The following is a 22,431-nucleotide window of genomic DNA, read 5'->3' on the forward strand; positions in this document are numbered from 1 at the left end:
ATGTACTATATCTAGAACCGGCTCGATGACCTCTATTCACCATTAAAGTATTTCCGTTTCCCAATGAAACACCCTTATAATATAGGTATAGCACTTCTTTTTGGATGTGGAAAAGCATTGTGTAATTTATATAGGTACTATAAGAAGTTTTCACTTCTGTCGGCACTCCCACGAGTGCTTTAATTTTTTTTTTTTGAAAAATTATGGATAACTAACATTTTTTCAGTTACTTCAATTCAGATAACTCTTTTATTATTAATTTTACGAAAAAAAGTGATTCTTAATAAAAAGTTGTGCATGTTCTAAAACCTAAAATACAACCGTCTTGTGTCAAATTGTATCAATTTTATACGACGTATGTCAAAAAATATGAATTTCGCTCAGAGTAAAATACGTTTATTTTTCACAATATAGAAAATTGTTATTATAAAAAGTTATTTAGAATTAAAAACTATGTTTCAGTATGTAATTACATCGTTCTAATTGAAATATTCTGAACTATAAACCCTAATAACACAAAACATTCCAGGAATGTTCCTAGAAGGTACTCACAGGACATTGAAAACATTCCTGGAATGTCCCCAAATGCACACGAATGTCCCTGGAAAGTCCCAGGAAAGTGCTGTGTCAGCATTTTAAATATTCTTAGAATGTTCTGTTGGAACATTCCATGAATGTCTACGAATGTTCTTTGGACATCCACAGTATATGTTTTAGACTGAATGTCTTGTTGGAACATTCCATGAATGTATACGAATGTTCTTTGGACATTCACAGTATATGTTTTAGACTGAATGTCTTGTTGGGACATTCCATGAATGTTGGAACATTCCATGAACGTTCTTTGGACATTCACAGTATATTTTTTAGACTGAATGTCTTGTTGGAACATTCCATGAATGTCTACGAACGTTCTTTAAACATTCACAGTATATTTTTTAGACATTCTCTGAAATATATCGTCAGTGATGTGACAATACCTCATATCTTTTTTCATGAGGTTTGCAGGAGACGAAAAACATTTTTTAAGGTCACCTCCTGTTTTCATACGTAAGTTCTGACTTGTTTTGTAGTCAATAGATAGTTAAATTTACTGCAAAACAAGTCAAAAAATATATGAAAACAGGAGGTGGCCCAAACAAGTTTTTAGTCTATCTTACAAATCTCATGAAAAAACAGATAGGAGGTATTGTCACATCACTGACGATATGTGGCCATACCAAATAATACATCCTTGATAAATATAAACATTTTTATTGCAAAAAATCTTTTCATACATTTTTTTAATGTAATTTACTGATATTCCTATAAAAAATGTGTCACATTTGCTTTGTAAACCTTTCTTTTGCCTTTCGTAGCCACATATTCCATTTCCTTCCTGGTTTTTTGTAGACCACTTCTCTCAGCTGATTCTAAAAGAAAATAAAATAAATTGTAATTTTTCTATCCTTTACAATTAACAATCAGAAGAAATATTTACAGGTAATAATATGCATTATCATCATCATCTTGGTGCTACAGCCCTTAGAGGGCCTCGACCTTCTCAAGCTTTTTACGCCATTCTGTTCTGTCCCTTATAATATATAATATGCATAAATAATAATAATAATAAAATAAATAATAAATTAAATAATATTTAAATAAATAATAAATAAAAAAATAAAACATTTTGTATTTTGACAACGACGTCCGATGTGGAAGTAGAAACCATAATAAAGTTATTTTTTCAAGTAAATTGTGGCTTATTTCCCCATTAAAATAGTTACAATAATTACAAAAATGCCACAAAGAAATAGCTTTTTCACAAACAAATAAGTATTTTGTTTTATTATATTTATTGTTTTTATTATTTACTTTAACGTAAGATTATAACTTAATTCTTGTTTTCTATTTCTGATGTTTTTATTTATTTGCATTCAATATTAATCTGTTTTGTTGTATAATCTACTTCGCAATAATTATGTGATATATTGGACTTAACTGAATTCAAAAATTTTTTGTAATTGTCAACAATGTCAACTTAGATCTCTTATGTAGATAATGAAGAGCACCGGTATCTACAGTCGGAAAAATGAAAGAATAGGGCTTTTCATCAATTGTCATTTGTTTCGAGCTACTGTCATGTGTCACATAATATTAATATATCTACGTCATATGTCTGGTTTGTATTATTGTATATACCAATAACGCATGACGTTATTAATATAAGATATATTAATATTATGTGACACATGACAGAAGCTCGAAACAAATGACTGTGAATAAAAAGCCCTGTACGTTGTGAGCTCGTACGTAGAGGGGATATTTATAAATTCGCGAGCGCCAGTAGTGGCAAGTCTGTAAATGTTTACCGGAAATTTGACATAAATGTCAAAGTGATTAATTTAAAATTAAAATTAAAAACATTAATTATAAAAAATATTAGTTTGTCAAAGCTGTGGTATATATTTTTACCTTAAATATACTTACGTTTTAAATACTGAATTTACGTTTTTTTAATGTTCCGTAATATGTAATTATAAATTAATCTATTAATCTTGGCGCCATCTACACGATAATTGTGAAAGTATCCGAAGTAAGAAATTAATATTTCATCAATAGAACGTCAAAATGATTAGCAAAATCTTAAAAAAATCTATTACAATTTAATTACTTTTTAGCGTTGTAAATATTAAGCGATAACAATTAAATAATAAATTTAAAAATTACCGGTGAAAGTTGAATTAGTAATCCGCCAGGAGCGACACCATCGAAACTCAGAGCGTATACCCATGAACGATCACATCAATCACTTATTTTATATTTGCTATCTTTATCTATAACAAACGTTCATTTGTTTCGAGCTTCTGTCATGTGTCACATAATATTAATATATCTACGTCATACGTTATTGATATAACCAATGATACAAACCAAAGACGTATGACGTAGATATATTAATATATGTGACACATGACAGAAGCTCGAAACAAATGACAATGAACAAAGCCCTATAGGGCTTTTCATCGATTGTCATTTGTTTCGAGCTCCTGTCATATGTTGTATAATCTGTGTATAATATTAATACAACACGGATTATACGACATATGACAGAAGCTCGAAACAAATGACTGTAAATGAAAAGCCCTATTCTTTCATTTTTCCAACTGTATATTGTACGGACTGTATTATTAATTGGGTTAAGCACATTACCTGTGTGATATAAGCTATTGGAACAGCACAGTCTCTCAAACGAACAGTTGAAAGTGAAGTTCTGTCAATATCTTTATCTAAAAAATGTTTTGAACATACTGCTCTATTAACAAATCTGATCTATACTTCATGCCTTCTTCGCAGGATCTTCTGGAAAGCTAAAAATACAAAATATATGCATTACTAAGCATTATTAACAAATTTTAGTTTTAAATAAAAAATATGATTAATGAACTCACAAAATATTATAAAACAGCTTAGAAATTGTTTATTAGTATAGTCGTTTCCCTAGACACAACTGGCTAGTGATTTTAGTAGGTAATTTTTTTGTTTTTGGCCAATTTTGCCAAAATTACTAACTATTTAGTTATTAAAAAAAAATACCAAGTTTTTTGTAAAAGGTATATATTAAAATACCCTAAATAAGGGTCACAATACAAAACATTTTCGGATTAAGGAATCCATCATCAGTGTTTAAAAGCCCTAAAATTAAGTATAACCTAATTAAATGAGATAAAAGTTAAAATTGCCAGAGGTTTTCAAGAACAATAGGCTATACTTACAAAATTTGCATGCCTGAGCCACCAAAATGTATAGGGTAAAAACCCTTTAAATGTAAATCATAAAGTTATTTTACATATTTATATAAAATTCATCGGATGTTATAGATAAACCTGGATGTTACCCAGGGCAACACAGGACTCTCCCCACGTGGTTGGAACTTTTTTTGGAGGAAACCTCACATATTATACGCTGTGAGCTCGTACGTAGAGGGGATATTTACAAATTCGCGAACGCTAGTAGTGACAAGTTTGTAAACGTTTACCGGAAATTTGACATAAATGTCAAAGTGATTAATTTAAAATTAAAATTAAAAACATTAATTATAAACAATATTAGTTGGTCAAAGCTGTGGTATATATTTTTACCTTAAATATACTTACGTTTTAAATACTGAATTTAAGTTTTTTTAATGTTCCGTAATATCTAATTATAAATAATCTATTATAATCTTAGCGCCATCTACACGATTATTGTCAAAGTATCCGAAGTAAGAAATTGATATTTTATCAATAGAACGTCAAAGTGATTAGAAAAATCTTAAAAAAATCAATTACAATTTAATTACTTTTTTGCGTTGTAAATATTAAGCGATAACAATTAAAGAATAAATTTAAAAATTACCAGTAAAAGTTGAATTAGTAACCGTTAGGAGCGACACCAGCGAAGCTCACAGCGTATATTGGATTTCAATGGCCAACTGACAAGTGGATTCAAGAGCAACCCAAAATGACATCAAGAACTGTCAATGTAACCTAGTTGTAATATTACTTCAGCCACAACGGTAAAGATTAATTTGAATGTTTTAAGATAAAAAACAGTATCAAATTTACAAATATTAAAAATAAAAGATGTTCGCAAAATATGAAAAATTTTTCCCTTAAAATAATGCATTAATTAAGTATTCAAAATAGGGAAATAAAATGTTTACGTTACAGGAAGTTATGCAGTCAACAATACCAATAAGTGTTGTATTAGTGGTATGAAATTATCAATACGATTAGACAAATAATGGTAAAGGCCTTATACTAGGAAGACAAAATAGTATGTAATGTGTACATATGTGTACGATTTTAAGAGTATTGATTAAATGATAATTGTTTAATGACTGATAACTTTCTTGGTAGTCGACCCAACATAAATTGTATAATGATAGAAAAAGTGATATGATAATTATAAAAATACTGTTTTGTTTTTATCTGATTGAAAATGAGACTAAAGTAGCTTGATGAAACTTAGTCCTCCAGAGACCTGACATCAAATTGGTTAAAAATGAAATGATTGTAAAATATGGGGGGGAGTAGGAAGGTATGAGAAGTCTGACAGAGTATGTTGTGATAATGGACCATGGAAAATATGTAGTGTGTTGTTATGAAATGAGAGTTATCTAATCTATAAGTTATGAGATGAGGCTAAGAAGACAGGTGGCTGGAATGAGACTCAATTCTGATAGATGTGGTTGTATATGTGATGTAGGAGCTAAATTTTGGAAAATTAAAGCTGTTGTGAAATAATGAGAATGTAGGAGGATGAAGTACAAATGAATATTAGAGAGTTAAAGTAAGATGTTGCTTATCGACAATTGGGAGTGAAATAGATGTATGTGGTAGTCATGAATGGTGTAGCAAAGAAGAAAAAATTGTATCTGATGTGGTTTATGAAAAAAGTTGACGGTGTAGGGGTTGAAAATCTCGGTTAAATGACACATGGCGATTGACACAATTAGGACTTTTCTGCTTCTCTTTAACTATTTCTAAGTCTTCATACAGGTCCAATTTTAGGAAGTTTTTTTGTGAAATATTATGTAATAACGAGACATCTTCTGGGATATTAAGGTTATGTTTGTTTTGTACAAGATGTTGTGAGAAAGTAGAAGTGTTTTCTCTTTTGGTGTGCTCTAAGGAGCGTGAAGATAGGGATCTACAGGTCCTACCTATATATGTAGCGTCACAATCAGAACATTGTAATCTATACACACCACTACGATCCATGTAGTTGATAGGGTCTTTGGAATTGGTAAGACACTGTCCCAGATTGTTGGGCACTTTGAAAGAAATATGAGTATTATCAACTGCTCTTTTAAGAATATATCTTATGTTTCCAGAAAGACGTTCATGAAGATATGGTAAGGAAGCATATGAGGGTTTGATGGTCAAGTTTCTAGGGAAAGCAGTCTCTCTCAAGACCCTAAGGTGTCTCTTTTGAATAAGTTTGTAGACAATATTAGGATCGTAACCGTTGTTAAACGCTATTTGACGAAGAATATTAAGTTCTTTATCATAGTTTGATGGTGATAAAGGAATAGTTTCAAGTCTATGGATGTAACTATGGAAAGCTGCATATTTATGTGACATAGGGTGATTAGAAGATAAAGGTATGACATGATCAGTCTGTGTTGGTTTCCTATAGATACTGAAATCGAAATGTCAGACTTCTCATAACTTCCTACTCCCCCCATATTTTACAATCATTTCATTTTTAACCAATTTGATGTCAGGTCTCTGGAAGACTAAGTTTCATCAAGCTACTTTAGTCTCATTTTCAATCAGATAAAAACAAAACAGTATTTTTATAATTATCATATCACTTTTTCTATCATTATACAATTTATGTTGGGTCGACTACCAAGAAATTTATCAGTCATTAAACAACTATCATTTAATCAATACTCTTAAAATCGTACACATATGTACACATTACATACTATTTTGTGTTCCTAGTATAAGGCCTTTTACTCTGGGCTAATTAGCAAAATACAAGGAAAAGTTATTTACCAGCAATTTTATTGCTGGAATCGAATCTTATTATTGTATATATTAATAATATAGGTATGCAAAGTCCGCCGATAGTGTGCTACTTTTTTTATAAACAAAATGGCGCCCTAAAATCGTGTTTTTTTCAACATTTGCTCTATAACTCCAAAGATTTTAACTTTACACCAAAAACACCCATATAAAAATTCACCGCAATTAAATTCTGCATAGAGACGTGTTTTTCCCGATTCATTTCGACGAAAGCTTTCCCCGGAAAAAGCGGGTTTTTCCAACCAAATCTTTAATTTTGAACTAAAATTTTAGATAAGTAATTGTTAATCAATAATTAAATAGCTTGGTAATGTAAAAGCCCTTTTCACATAGATCATAATTCCAGAAGCGGATGGAAATTGAATGAACAGTTTAGCAACAACTGAATTGTTAATTAAATATTTGCGGTCGCTATAATAACGACAATAATTATGGTGCATAAGAATAACTATGATTTTTTCATAAATATACACTATACCTATCTAATGTATTTTACAGAATTAAAATTGGAATATTTAAGCGGCCTCAGGAATATTTTAAAATTATAAACAATTTTTTGGCTTATAAACAAATAGAATATCTCGGGAAATATTAAACTAAATTAAATTATGAAAACGGTATTCGAAAATTAGCGGCAGGACGCTTCTTTTAAAAGAAAAAATGTTTAATTATTACGAGTGGTTCCTGAGATACAACCGGTCAAAGTTGACCGGAATGTACAGCAAGGATATAAACCATAGGATCATAATTTTCAAACTATCACCTTTTTATTTTTGTCCTCTTTCTCCACACCAATTTTCATATCTTTAAAATACTTATAACATATATTATTATAATAAAAACTATCGATAATACGTGTGAAAATTGCCAAAAATAGCAAAATTCCAATCAAAAATTATGTTGGAGAAAATGTAACCCTCAAAGTTCAAAATCGGTATACGGTAAAAAATACATTTTCTCGGCTTCCCATGGAGCAATTTCCTTCATTCTTTTTTTGTTCCCTAATAACTCGAGTAGAGCCATCGAAATAACGCATTATTAAATGTCAAACTTGCTTTTGTTTTGTTATAATAGATTAATTTATTTATAAGAACAGAAAACTACATATGTTTTCCAGTTGTAGGCTTTTTTTTAGATAAACTTACTACAAGTGTACCTTTTAAAGTTAAAAACATAAATATTCGCTTTTGAAAGCTGTATAATTATTTAAACAATTTTTATTTAAACAAATTAAAATTTTGTGTTATAATAAATAATTTAATTTATTATAGCAAAACAAAAGCAAGTTTGACATTTATTAATGCGTTAGTTCGATGGCTCTACTCGAGTTACTTGGGAACAAAAAAAGAATGAAGGAAATTGCTCCATGGGAAGCCGAGAAAATGCATTTTTTTAACGTATACCGATTTTGAACTTTAAGTGTTACATTTTCTCCAACCTAATTTTTGATTGGAATTTTGCTATTTTTGACAATTTTCACACGTATTTTCGATAGTTTTTATTATAATAATATATGTTTTGAGTACTTTAAGGATGTGAAAATAGATATGGAGAAAGAGGACAAAAATAAAAAGGTGATGGTTCGAAAATTATGATCCTATTGTTTATATATTTGTCGTAAATTCCGGTCAACTTTGACCAATTTTATCTCAGGAACTACTCATCATAATTAAACGTTCTTTCTTTTAGAAGAAGTGTACTGCCGCTGTTTTTCGAATACCGTTTCTATAATTTAATTTAGTTTAATATTTCCCGAGATATTCTATTTGTTTATAAGCCAAAAAATTCTTTATAATTTAAAAATATTCCTGAGGCAGCTTAAATAGTCCAATTTCAGTTCTGTAAAGTACATTAGATAGGTATAGTGCCTTTTTATGAAAAAATCATAGTTATTCTTATGCAGCATAATTATTGTCGTTATTATAGCGACCGTAAATTTTTAATTAACAATTCAATTGTTGCTAAACTGTTTATTCAATTTCCATCGGCTTCTGGAATTATAATCTATACAAAAAGGGCTTTTATATTTCCAAGTTATTTAATTATTGGTTAGCAATTACTTATCTAAAATTTTAGTTGAAAGTTAAAGATTTTGTTGGAAAGACCCGCTTTTTCCGGGGAAAGTTTTCGTCGAAGTGAATCAGGGAAAACACGTCTCTATGCATAATTTAATTGCGGTGAATTTTTATTTGGGTGTTTTTGGTGTAAAATTAAAATCTTTGGAGTTATAGAGCAAAAATTGAAAAAAACACGATTTTCGGGCGCCATTTTGTTTATAAAAAAAGTAGCACACTATCTGCGGACTTTGCATATCTATATTATTAATATATACAATCATAAGATTCGATTCCAGCAATAAAATTGCTGGTAAATAACTTTTCCCGAAAATGGCCTATTCTCCGATAATCAGCCCAGACTGTTTACCATTATTTGTCTAATCGTATTGATAATTTCATACCACTAATACAACACTTATTGGTATTGTTGACTGCATAACTTCCTGTAACGTAAACATTTTATTTCCCTATTTTGAATACTTAATTAATGCATTATTTTAAGGGAAAAATTTTTCATATTTTGCGAACATCTTTTATTTTTAATATTTGTAAATTTGATACTGTTTTTTATCTTAAAACATTCAAATTAATCTTTACCTTTGTGGCTGAAGTAATATTACAACTAGGTTACATTGACAGTTCTTGATGTCATTTTGGGTTGCTCTTGAATCCACTTGTCAGTTGGCCATTGAAATCCAATATACGCTGTGAGCTTCGCTGGTGTCGCTCCTAACGGTTACTAATTCAACTTTTACTGGTAATTTTTAAATTTATTCTTTAATTGTTATCGCTTAATATTTACAACGCAAAAAAGTAATTAAATTGTAATTGATTTTTTTAAGATTTTTCTAATCACTTTGACGTTCTATTGATAAAATATCAATTTCTTACTTCGGATACTTTGACAATAATCGTGTAGATGGCGCTAAGATTATAATAGATTATTTATAATTAGATATTACGGAACATTAAAAAAACTTAAATTCAGTATTAAAACGTAAGTATATTTAAGGTAAAAATATATACCACAGCTTTGACCAACTAATATTGTTTATAATTAATGTTTTTAATTTTAATTTTAAATTAATCACTTTGACATTTATGTCAAATTTCCGGTAAACGTTTACAAACTTGTCACTACTAGCGTTCGCGAATTTGTAAATATCCCCTCTACGTACGAGCTCACAGCGTATAATATGTGAGGTTTCCTCCAAAAAAAGTTCCAACCACGTGGGGAGAGTCCTGTGTTGCCCTGGGTAACATCCAGGTTTATCTATAACATCCGATGAATTTTATATAAATATGTAAAATAACTTTATGATTTACATTTAAAGGGTTTTTACCCTATACATTTTGGTGGCTCAGGCATGCAAATTTTGTAAGTATGGCCTCTTGTTCTTGAAAACCTCTGTCAATTTTAACTTTTATCTCATTTAATTAGGTTATACTTAATTTTAGGGCTTTTAAACACTGATGATGGATTCCTTAATCCGAAAACGTTTTGTATTGTGACCCTTATTTAGGGTATTTTAATATATACCTTTTACAAAAAACTTGGTATTTTTGTGATTTATTGTATACAGCCAGCTACAGGAAGTTTATTTTCCTCGTGGATTTAGTTATTATTTTTTTGCCAATTTTATCAAATTGGCAAAATTATTTACTAAAATCACTAGCCAGTTGTGTCTGAGACTAAGTTTAGCCATTGATTGATATGTTTAGCGAACCGACTATACTATTCATACTGTGTATTCATTAGTTGGTACTATTATAGTGTGTGGTCTACCATCCTGTTTATAAACGCATACATTAGCAAAAACGAAAAAATTATTTTAATTTTACAAATAATCCTTTTGTTATTATCTCTATTTACTATTTTAGTTAGGAATAAGCAAGTTTGTGGCTTATTCGCAATTATTAAAATAATAAATGGATATTTTCTGAAATAGGGGCATGCCTTTGTTTACATATTTGCATACTAACCTTTGAAACGTTATTCCTGCAGATTTTTTATCTACATTGCTTCTGCTACTCCAACTGATTTTATGCACTATGTTAATAATACTATAAAAGTTATTATAAAAGTATCCGAATTAAAAAAATATTCTTAAAAAGCACAAATAAAAACAAACAACGATCACGCACGGCAAGGTGGCCAAGGCCAAGATGCATGCCAAGATGGCCGAAGCACCCAAGTCCGAAGTGAGTGAGGTCGTTGGTCGTTTTTAGTCACGTGATGCCCTCTCTAAGCACCATGCACAAAATATACATGCGCCGTGAATTTGAAAATGAACGCAAAAGAATAATTTATAAATGCTTCTCTTCGTTTTTGCACAAATTTCTGTTATAAGTAATGTTATATCTGTTACACGTATTTATTATTTGGCAACTTAAAATATAGGAACATTGGTAGTATGTTCACAGAATGTCTTATGGTAACATTCCAGGAATAATTTAATCAGATGTTCACCGAATGTTCCCTAAATGTCCAGGACATTCAAATATTGATAGAACTTTGGTAGTACATTCCTGGAATGTTGTGTGTTGTTAGGGAAGGTACTTTACTTTTGATCTAAATTTATCTTTTTTGGCATACCTCGTATAAAATTTATAAAATTTTATATAAGATGGTTGTATTTGAGGTTTTAGACCATCCAAACTTTTTATTAAGAAACACTTTTTTTCGTAAAATTAATAATAAAAGCTGAACATAATGTTAGTTATCCATAATTTTTCAATTAGAATATAGTTGTTAATTCCAAACAACTTTTCATAATACCAATTTACAATATTGTGAAAAATAAAGCTACTTTACTCTTGAGTGAAATTCAAACTTTTTGACATACCTCGTATAACATTTATAAAATTTGATATCTGATGGTTGAATCTTAGGTTCCGGACCACGCAGAACTTTTTATAAAGAATAACTTTTTTTCGTAAAATTAATAATAAAAACGTTTTCCATATGGATACAACTTACAGGGACATACACATTTCGCCGTAGAAACCCGATAACACCTCGCTGCTCCTCAATCGTCGAATTTTGCAATGTGAACTCCATGATCTGCAGCGAACTGCCACGTCAATTGGACGGCGCTCTTATAATAGGTCTATTCGCGCTGTATACCCCGAACGTACCCAGAGGGAGAACGCCTGCGCGTTACTCCATCGGACGTTCAATAAGGTCGAATATTTCCCCCCGAAAACCTAATGCGTATGCGATCTCCCTCTGGGTAAGTTCAGGATACGTTCAGGGCATACAGCGCTAATAAGCCTATTATTATACGAGCCTCTACTCTCTTCGGCGTATGCGTGTGCCCGTGCCTGTGCATGCCCCGATCGAAGCCGAAGGCTACATTTGCATCCCTGGATGTCTTACTACGTTATCCCATAGCGACGTAGACAAATATGTTTGCGGTTACATTGTTACGACGATTTGTACCTTTTCATTTGAACAACCTAATACTAAAAATAACCTTCGTTATTCCAATGCTCTATATCTACCAATTCAATGAAGTATTTAAGTTTAATAAGTTATACTTTATTTGTTTGCAACTGGTAGCTCATTACAAAAGTAAATCTTCACTAATGGTAAGGGAGCCCAAGCGGGGATTTTTGCAGTTACTCGAGTGCGTCAGATTAGCATATGGGGAGAAACCTGGTACCCTGCCAGAGGCGTGCGGTCCATGGAAGCGGGGGAAGCACCGCTTCCCTATACTTCCATATAAGAAAATACATATATTATTAATTAGTATTTAATTATCAACAATGTTTCCCTAATCTAAGTAATCTATTATGTAACTAATAGGCATTGAAACATTATTAAAATTTGATCGCATACGAACGGTCTCAAATAAGCACACAATTCAACGATTCAGTCCGGTCCTGACGGAAACGCATCTCAAAATCGCTGCTTGTCATGCATTTGTCCCGTTCAAAAATTGGTCAGGGTTTAATAACCTCACTCGCTAGTCATGTTCCTTTCACGCGAATTTTGATACGCCTGGAAGCGCTCGTCCGACCGCTTCCGATTCGAAAACGAGATGCGGAGTCTGCTGCTATAAGGGGTAGGTATTTAGGTACAAATGGCTCGATTTCAATTTTTTGCTTAATATTTTTACTAATATTTTATTTGAAATTTTGATATTTTTCCTTTTACTGATATTTTATAGTACCTACGACATTTTACAGACGAAGTCAAGTGACATTGCATTTTGTATAAAACAATTTGATGACTTATGATGAATAAAAAGAAAAATAATGATGATTGATATTGTCGGCGAAAGAGAGACCTATCGACGATTGTACATCGAAATTTTTGATAATATTCTACAACAAATGAATTATCACTTTGAAAATTTTAAGGAAATAAAATATGTAGAATTATGTAATTTTAATATGTCTAATTATAATTCATTAAAATCTCCCACAGAGGTATGTACCTATTTAATTCAGTACGATTAAATTATGATTTTTTTTGATAATCTAGCTTTGCATTCTCAGTTAAATGTCATTTATAAAACACCTGAAATTAGTGATAAAGAAATACTTAGGAATCGGTTGAATTTTTTGAATACTACTGGTTTAAATCAGTCTCTGTGTGAAGTGGGCAAGTTGTGTGAATTAAGTAGTAGGTACTAACTATCCCAGCTACAAGTGCATCAGTTGAACGAAGTTTTTCAGTATTAACACGCATCAAAAGTTTTACAATAAATTTTACAAGTGAAGACAGACTTTCCAAGTTAGCCCTATTATCCATTTAAAAAGAGTGCATTTATTAAACAATTATCAGAAAATCCAAAATTTTACGACGATGTTATCGACAAAAAATTTGCATTGGTTGAAAGAGTAAAACATACTATAAGAGATTTCAGAGCAATTAGCCCCAGAATGTGCATTTTAAGAGTTAAAGGACGTTTCTTTAATTACAGTCTAATTAATGCGCATGCCCCGACAGAAGAAAAAGAAGATGAAACTAAAGAAGAGTTTTATGATGAACTAGAGTCCGCATATCAGTCATGCCCAAAAAATGATATAAAAATAATCTATGGAGACCTAAACGCCAAAGTTGGAAGAGAACAGCAATTCCAACCCACAATAGGTAGGCACAGTCTCCATGAGCAATCAAATGACAATGGCAATAGGTTAATAAACCTAGCAAGATCACTTAACATGGTGATTGCTAGCACATACTTCGCTCGCAAAGATATACACAAGGGTACCTGGAAGTCCCCAGATGGAATGACAGTAAATATGATAGATCATGTTATTGTAGACTCGAGACACCAATCGAATATAATAAACGTTCGCACCAGAAGAGGGGCAAATGCGGATTCTGATCACTACCTGGTCGAAAGTAGAGTAAGGGCTAGAATTTCAAACATCAAAAAGGAAAGAGGCTCCAAACATGAACGATACAAGGTAGAAGGACTCAAAGAAACAAACAAAAATAAAGAGTATAAAGAAAAGATAAGCATCAAACTAGAAAACAGACCAAAACATGAAAACCCAAATAAGGAGTGGGAAGAGTGCAGAGAAATCATAAAAGAGACAGCTAAAGAAGTGTTAGGCATAGAAGGTAAAGAAAGAAGAACAAGAACGAATGACTGGTTTGACGAAGAATGTCAGATTATAACAGACAGAAAAAACAGAGCATATTTACTGATGCAACAGGGGCACAGAACCCGACAAGCAGAGGAAGAATATAAACAACTACGCAGAGAAGAAAAGAAAACTCACCGAAGAAAAAAGAGAGAATATATGAACAAAGAACTTCAGGAACTGCAAGAACTAAGTAGATCGACAGAGACAAGAAAATTTTATCAGAAACTGAACAAAAGCAGAAAAGACTTCAAACCGAGAACAACGATGTGTAGAGATAAGGAAGGTAATATATTGACAGAACAGCAAGAGATACTAAGAAGATGGACAGAACATTTTACGGAAAAGCTTGAAGGAGATGGGAGTGAGACGAACCCTGATATACCATTAGACCAAGCAGACAACAGAGAAAAGAGTCCACCAACAATAGCCGAGATTAGAACAGCAGTAGACAAATTAAAGAACAATAAATCACCGGGATCGGATCAAGTAGCATCGGAATTACTGAAGGAAGGAGGAGACGCACTACAGAAAACAATACATGTATTGATAACAAAGATATGGTCAAATAAACAGCTACCAGCGGAGTGGAATAGTGGTATTATTGTACCATTACATAAAAAAGGGAATCATTTAGAATGTGGAAACTACCGTGGAATCACGCTGCTGAATGCAGCATACAAAATAATGTTCAACGTCATTTATGAAAGACTTAGACCACACGCTGAAAAAATAGTTGGCAGGTACCAAAGTGGCTTCTGTAGACAGAAGTCAACAATAGACCAGATATTTGTTCTGCGACAGATCCTTGAAAAAACAAGTGAACATAACATCGACACACATCATCTCTTCATAGACTTCGAAAGCGCATATGACAATATAAACCGAGAATTCTTAATAAAAGCAATGAAAGAATTTAATATACCAACACAACTAATAGAACTGATAAAAGAATCTCTAAAAGTAGAAAGTAAAATCCGGATACAAAACGAACTAACGGAAACAATAGATGTGAAAAAGGGACTACGCTAGGGAGACGCTCTATCATGCATCTTGTTCAACATTGTACTCGAGAAAATAATGAGGGACACAACAGTCAATACTCGAGGAACAATAATTAATAAAAGCGTGCAAATACTAGCATTTGCAGATGATGTTGACATAATCGCAAGATCAAGAAGAGAAATGATAGAGGCATTCAATCAAATAGAACGAGCTGCACAAAATAGTGGCCTGAAAATCAACCAGAACAAAACAAAATATATGCAGGTAAGTAAAAACACAGAAATAAGGCAGCCACAAAATATAACAATAGGAGAATACAACATTGAGGGGGTAAAAAACTTTACATACTTGGGATCCCTAGTCACATCTGATAATAACGTAGCAGAGGAAGTGAAGAGGCGAATATTTATTGCCAATAAAAGTTATCATGGCTTAATTCGGCAACTAAGATCAGACAACGTCGCAAGGAAAACAAAATGCCAAATATACAAAACCCTAATAAGACCGGTACTCATACGGCTCGGAAACCTGGACACTCACTAAAAGAGAGGAAACATTGCTAGCCACCTTTGAAAGAAAAATCTTGCGACACATATATAAGGGCACAAAAGAAAATGGAATTTGGCGAAGAAGGTACAACTTTAAACTATACGAAATATACCAGGATCCAGATATCATAACATTCATTAAAATAGGACGGCTGCGTTGGATGGGACATGTAGAAAGAATGGAAGAAGGCGAAATACCAAACAAAATATTCAAACAGATGCCAGTAGGAAAAAGAACAAGAGGAAGACCGAAGCTGAGAGATTTAGAACAAATAGAAAATGATATAAAAACCTTAAAAATAAAAAACTGGAGAAAAAAAGCACGAAACAGATCAGAGTGGAGAAGAATCCTGGAACAGGCCAAGACCCAGAAAGGTCTGTCGAGCCAATGATGATGATGATGATGATGATGATAAGAGAATAGGACTCAAGTATAAGTAAATAAGTGTCATATTGTTGAAAGTTGTGTGTTATGGAAGGTGATTCGAAATCGGAATATAAAAACAATTTTGAATAGAACTCTTCTTTTTAAGTTTAAAGAAACCAAGCCTGGAGCAGGGACTCGACCCTGAGCAAGCAGTACAGATCGTTGATAAGTCACTAGATATACGATATACTAAGTCACTAGCGTCACTAACCTGCATTGATCGGAGTAGGATTTCGTTTGTGAGTCCTTGTATCCAGGACTCCCACATAATAAGCACTTTGCTGATAGAGAACCCATATAGCGCATCAGAGTGCTATCGGAGGGGAAGTGGATAGTATGAAGCATTGGGGCGGGATGGAGTGACGCCGGCTTATAAGAGTAAATCCTCTTTGCCTCAATGAATTTGTATCACCCGAATCTCATTCTCAAGGCGTGTGCATGTCTCTCAGACTGGGTTAAACACTATACCTAATTTTTTGTAGTTCTTGTTTTTAGTCGATATAAGTAGAACAGGTAATACATTAGGTATACACCTATTAAGTAGGTATATGTTTTGATCTCGACCCTCGTAAGAAAATATTTGTTAAACCCTTATTGAATCGCTTCCTCTTCCGAAAATGTCACCGCACGCCACTGTACCCTGCAGATGTACCTCTATCATATATTGGCTCTTAACATAGGGGAGTTTGTTAAGGGGGCCCGAAAAAAAATCTATCCTTAAAAAAACTCGAAATTGTCAGATTAAGATAAGGTAAGTTAAGAACATGCAAAAGAGTGTATATTTCAAAAATCTGACGATTTCAGCCGGGCGCGGCGGGCGTAAGGAAATGGGTGAGTTCCAAAGTTTCACAAGAAAAAAGCGAATATTTCGCGAAATTAATGACAGATCGAAAAACTAAAAAATATGTGCCCAATATTTTTTAAAAATCTATCGAATGATACCAAACACGACTTCCCACGGAGAGGGGTGGGGGGTAAATTTAATACTTTAAATACGAATCCCGCGATATTTCGCGAAATGAAAATCAGATCGAAAAACTGTAAAATACACTTATTCAATATTGTTGAAAAATCTATCGAATGGCACCAAACACGACCCCCCATGGATGTGGGGTGGGGGGTTACTTTAAAATCTTAAATAGGAGCCCTCATTTTTTATTGCAGATTTGGATTCCTTACGTAAAAATAAGTAACTTTTATTCGAAACATTTTTTCGAATTATGGATAGGTGGCATTATAATCGGAAAAAACGATTGTTGGAAATGGAAAATTAAATTAAAAAATGGCAAGCGCCCACTAAAATGGAAAACTTTACTTAACTTTTTTTGGTTTTAGGACCTCCTCTTCACAACCCAATAGGGCCCCAAAGCGCTAAGTGACTGCACATGTAGCATACTTTGCTCCCCTACCATGTAAACAGCAGGAAAAGTGGTCAAACTGAAATCACTTGAAATAATACCATCTTCTGTTAAAATGTAATTTCAGATATTGTTTTTCAAATAGTATTGTTTCCGTAAAGAGTGTTATTTATAAATAACAATACAAACCCATGGATTATATACCTAATGCCGGATTTATACTCAGCCTTTGCCACTGCCGCTGCCGTTGACGGAAATATTGCCCGAAATATAATATCAACGTGAGTGAGGTGTTTACATCAGTTCCTCACCAATGTCCCGACAACTCATTACCGAACGACTCACAAGAAAGGAATGTGACAACAATATGTCTTGCTCCCTTACTCACTTGCCGCTTTGCCGGCGGCGAAGCCGTCTTTGACTTCTCTCCATTGACTTCCGTCACTAGAACCGACTTTTTGGGTATGTAGGTGCAATGGCAGTAGCATGACGAGGAGCAGCGCGAGTGAGCTATTTACACATTCACGCTGCCCACTTCCCTGTCCAATTCCCTGTCGAACAGGGCTGAGTATAAATCCGGTATATCAGGTATAGAAATCATGGGCCAGTGTTGGAGAATCAAAAAGGGACAGATTTATAAGTTAAATAAAATTATTGTTATAGCGGATACATCGTATTGATATGTAACATCTCAGCAATGTGAATAAATTAAAAACTTACTGATTTACGTATAAATTATGGATTTCCATCTCCTCATCTCCTTCTGTGTCATATTCGTTGTCATGTCTGATTGGAATGATTATATATTGACAAAGTTCTTCAATGTTATTATCACAGTCCACCCATTCAGTCCATCTTTCTTCCTCTTTTTTTACGTGGTTTACAGCATTGGTCTAGATATCTTTCGCTACGTTTTTTATGGAATTTAATAAAAGTTGTTTGACATCCTTCAATTATAATTCATTTTGTGTTGCCACTTCACCTTTTACTTGAGGTAATATTAACTATATTTTATTTTGTTGACAATGATAAGGTGGCAAACATAATACCGTTATTCCTTTTGTTTTTGCCATTTCGTAAGAGTACTATTGTGTTTCCTTGCAATTCGTAATAATTCCGTTTTAAGCATAGTACGATCGTACGGTATTGTTTTGCGTTGAAGCCAGTCAATTATATCCACTTTTTTTCATGAATTATTAATCTTCGACCATTTCCTTTGAAAGCATTTAAATTAGTAGAATATCCTTCTAGAAAGGCTTGCCTTGTAATAATTTTATCTACCCGTACTTTTGAAACGGTATGATTTTCGTTTAGCCAGGTGTCTAAAAGTCATCAATTTCCATTATTTGTTTGCTTTATGTCTTTTTGGCTTAGTAATGTTTCATTGTTTTCTTTCACTTAATAATCTGTGAATGGTTCTTTCACTCATACCGAAGCTCATAGTCACTACATTATTAACCTTTGTTAAAAGTTATCGATGAAAAAGGGAATTAGGAACATGTAACACAATAGTTTTTTATCTCAGAGAATACGCACCGATTTTAAGTTTTGCAGCAAAAAATTAAAACGATGAGGGTATTCTAACGCATGGACTGAATTTCTAAGTGATAACATGGACTGTATCAAATTCGTCACAACGTTCCCTTACTCGGTCGGCAGGTAGGCAGGTAGCCCAAAGATGATTTGTCAAATTCGTCACAAGTCATTAATAAAGGATTATCCCCTAATGAGAATAAGTATTCTACGAATGAAATAGTATAAGCCGTGTTCGCGCTGCATGCCCCGAGTATGCCCAGAGGGAGAACGCCTGCGCACTACGTTTTCGGAGGGCAATATTCGACCTTATTGAACGTCCAATTTTGTAATGCGCAGGCGTTCTCCCTCTGGGCATACTCGGGGCATGCAGCGCGAACACGGCTATAGATATGCCTAATAAATCTAAAAATTCGATGTACCACTATTAAAAGAGAGAAGTTGCTTTGTGAAAACATTAAAAAGCGGAAATAAAATACAGGTAATTATCTGCCTAGGATACAACTTTTACAAAATTCGTGCTTTCTATTTTATTATTATTATTAGTGTTAAGAGTTTCTAATTTTATGGAGTTCAAGCTTTTGAATTCTTCTTCATGTACCATGTCCTTTCAGAACGTTGGTTATCATCATAGCTATGTTAATTTTATTCACTGCCACCCTAAATAGCATGCTTGTATCAACACCATACCAATCTCGCAAGTTCTTCAAACATGAGGTTCTTCTTCGTCCTGGACTGCGTTTGCCTGCTATTTTTCCTTGCATAATATTTTGTAGCAACCTATATTTGGGACCTCTCATTACATGTCCGAAGTACTCCAGCTTTCTCTGCTTGATGCTTTTTATGATCTCAGTAGTCTTGCTGAGACGTTCTAGTATTGTGGAGTTTGGAATCTTCTCCACCCAGGAAACTTTTAAAATTCTTCTATAGCACCACATTTCGAAAGCCTCAAGGCGATTTAGATCGATTTTATTCACAGCCCAGGACTCGACGTAGCAGCGAAGTATACCTTGTATACCATAACACCTTGGACATCCTTCTAAAAGCGGCTCTAGCCTGCTCTATCCTAGATCTAATTTCGCCGTGACTTTCTGCGTTACAATTTAGTTGCTGTCCAAGGTAAACGATTTTATCAACTTGCTCAAGTTTGGTATTATTTACATATATAGACGGTTTTATATGCTGCTGTTTACTTATTACGAGTATTTTGGTTTTCCATATGTTCAGATCCAGACTTGCCTCCCTACAACTCTCAACGACACTATCAAGTAGTGTTTGCAGATCTTCTTGACTAGAAGCTAGGAGTACTGTATCGTCAGCATATCGCAAATTATTGATGACTTCACCGTTCACAAGTATTCCTTCTTGTTTTTCAGAAAGAGCTTTTCTGAAAATTCTTTCGGTGTAAACGTTGAAAAGCAGTGGTGACAAGACGCATCCCTGCCGCACTCCTCTTTTAGTATTAAGAGCCTGTGATTCCACACCATCTACTAAAACTGATGCTGTTTGATTCCAATATAAATTTGCAATTATTCGAACATCTCTGCCGTCCTAAGCCTATGTCTTTTAGAGCTTCGATCAATATAGAGTGCTTAACAGGATCAAATGCCTTTTGGAAGTCAATAAAACAACAGTATATGTCTACAGATATATCTCGACATCTTTGAGCAAGTACGTTCATTCCAAACAATGCCTCTCTCGTTCCAAACCCGTTACGGAAACCAAACTGTGTGTCATCCAGGTATTCCTCGCATTTATTGTAGATACGTGTAGCTTTTGAATGGCACGAAAAAATCTTAAATGTTAGTCTGCAATTCAGGAATGTCAGACGCTGAATCGGAACGAAAAACATCCTCCTTCACCATTCATCATATGTAAGCATCAGGTGACGTTAGGTCTGGTGAGTGCTACGGGTATGGAGAATCACTGCCACGCAAATTAAGGCGATCCCCAAAATCATTGCGCAGCATTCGAAGAGACTCCCTGATCATATGACAGGTTGCCCCGTCCTACTGAAACCATTGTTGATTAAGTGGTAGGTTCCTGACACGACAAAATCGATGAAGATCATGTAGAAATGGCGTGATAATCCGTTCTATGTAGCACTCCTGATTAACAGTTAATGTCGTTCCACCGTTTGCTTCAATGAAATACGGGCCCAATATGTCATGTGCGGATACAGCACACCAAATAGTAACACGGTCACTGTGAGGGAGATACCCGACGATTACATCGGGGCGTTAGAATCCAAGAAGCCGTGTTATATGCTTATTAAGCCTAAATGCATCCGAAACTGATTTTAAACTTGGATCATTTTCGCGACCTTTTCCGTATGACCGAAAATAGTACTCCACGGTAAAAAATTTTTCTGCAAAACTGAGAACCATCCTGAAGTACCTAACATTAACATGATATTCACATACGTTATAATGACGTTCGGAAACCACTCACCACGTTTGGGCACATTACACATAAAAATTTGACGCATACGCATTTCAGTATGTACTGTTTATTTTGCCGCATAGCGTATTTGTAACTAAACAAATTAATGTATAACTCGTAATTAAAAAAACATTGGTTTTAACTACATTCGTACGGCAATGGCTTATGCCCTTGACGATAACCCTTAACCTTTATTTGAAGATTTGCATTTGTAATGAGGTGCCAATTGCAAACAAATATACTTTAGTCAATTTAATAAAGTATTGCATTAATTTAGTTCAAAAGTTTAATATATTTTTTGATTAAATAATATACATTTAAATATTATGTGTTAGTCCATGTGGAGAGACCGCTCCTGTCTGAAAAAAATTCTGATTCGGTTTCTTTGCGGATTCCTATTCAAAAATGTCTCCTTTAAACAAATCTGAAGGGTACCGGGCGGAATTTTTGGGTAGAAATTTTTGTTTAAACAATTTTTTTAAACAAATACAAAAAATTACCTTTTTTTGACCCGAAAAATATTTTTTTAGGTTTTTTGGGTCGTTCTAAATAAGAAAGGTATCTTTTTGATTGAATTGATTTTGAATTTTGATTGATTGAAAGGTGATTTTTCTCAAAAATTGATAGTTTTCGAGTTATAGGCGATTTAAAATCTGAAAAATGCAAAAATACACATTTTCAAAGCTTAAAAACTCAAATTTAAATTAATATTTTAGAGGTTACCAAGTACTTAAATTGTAGTTTAAACATTAATTTTCAAGATTATAAAGATATATTCGGTCTAACCTTAATTTAGTGCGGTCTAACTTTAATTGTTAATTATTATGAGATCCGATTTTTTTGTCGGTGCGGCGCGCTGTACTTCAAAAATCTCCCATTTTCCTGCTAAAACTTATATTTTTT

The 22,431-nt window shown here is 33.2% G+C and overlaps 1 protein-coding gene and 1 long non-coding RNA gene across 9 annotated transcripts in view; one reads left to right on the plus strand and one right to left on the minus strand.

Annotated features, from left to right (window-relative positions):
- LOC126878798 (ankyrin-2) overlaps positions 1 to 22,431 on the plus strand; it is a 113,700-nt gene that overhangs the window by 78,335 nt on the left and 12,934 nt on the right. The gene's annotated exons all lie outside the window — the stretch shown is intronic.
- LOC114324336 (uncharacterized) lies at positions 1,239 to 10,682 on the minus strand. Of its 2 annotated transcripts, XR_007695789.1 has the most exons (3): positions 10,598 to 10,682; positions 3,193 to 3,350; positions 1,239 to 1,412 (listed from the first exon to the last, which is right to left on the minus strand). It is a non-coding gene; the product is annotated as an uncharacterized LOC114324336 (long non-coding RNA). The 2 variants fall into 2 exon arrangements; XR_007695788.1 differs by lacking the exon at positions 10,598 to 10,682 and having other exon boundaries at positions 3,193 to 3,553.

The sequence above is a fragment of the Diabrotica virgifera genome, chromosome 1 (assembly GCF_917563875.1).
Source record: "Diabrotica virgifera virgifera chromosome 1, PGI_DIABVI_V3a".
NCBI lineage: Eukaryota > Metazoa > Arthropoda > Insecta > Coleoptera > Chrysomelidae > Diabrotica > Diabrotica virgifera.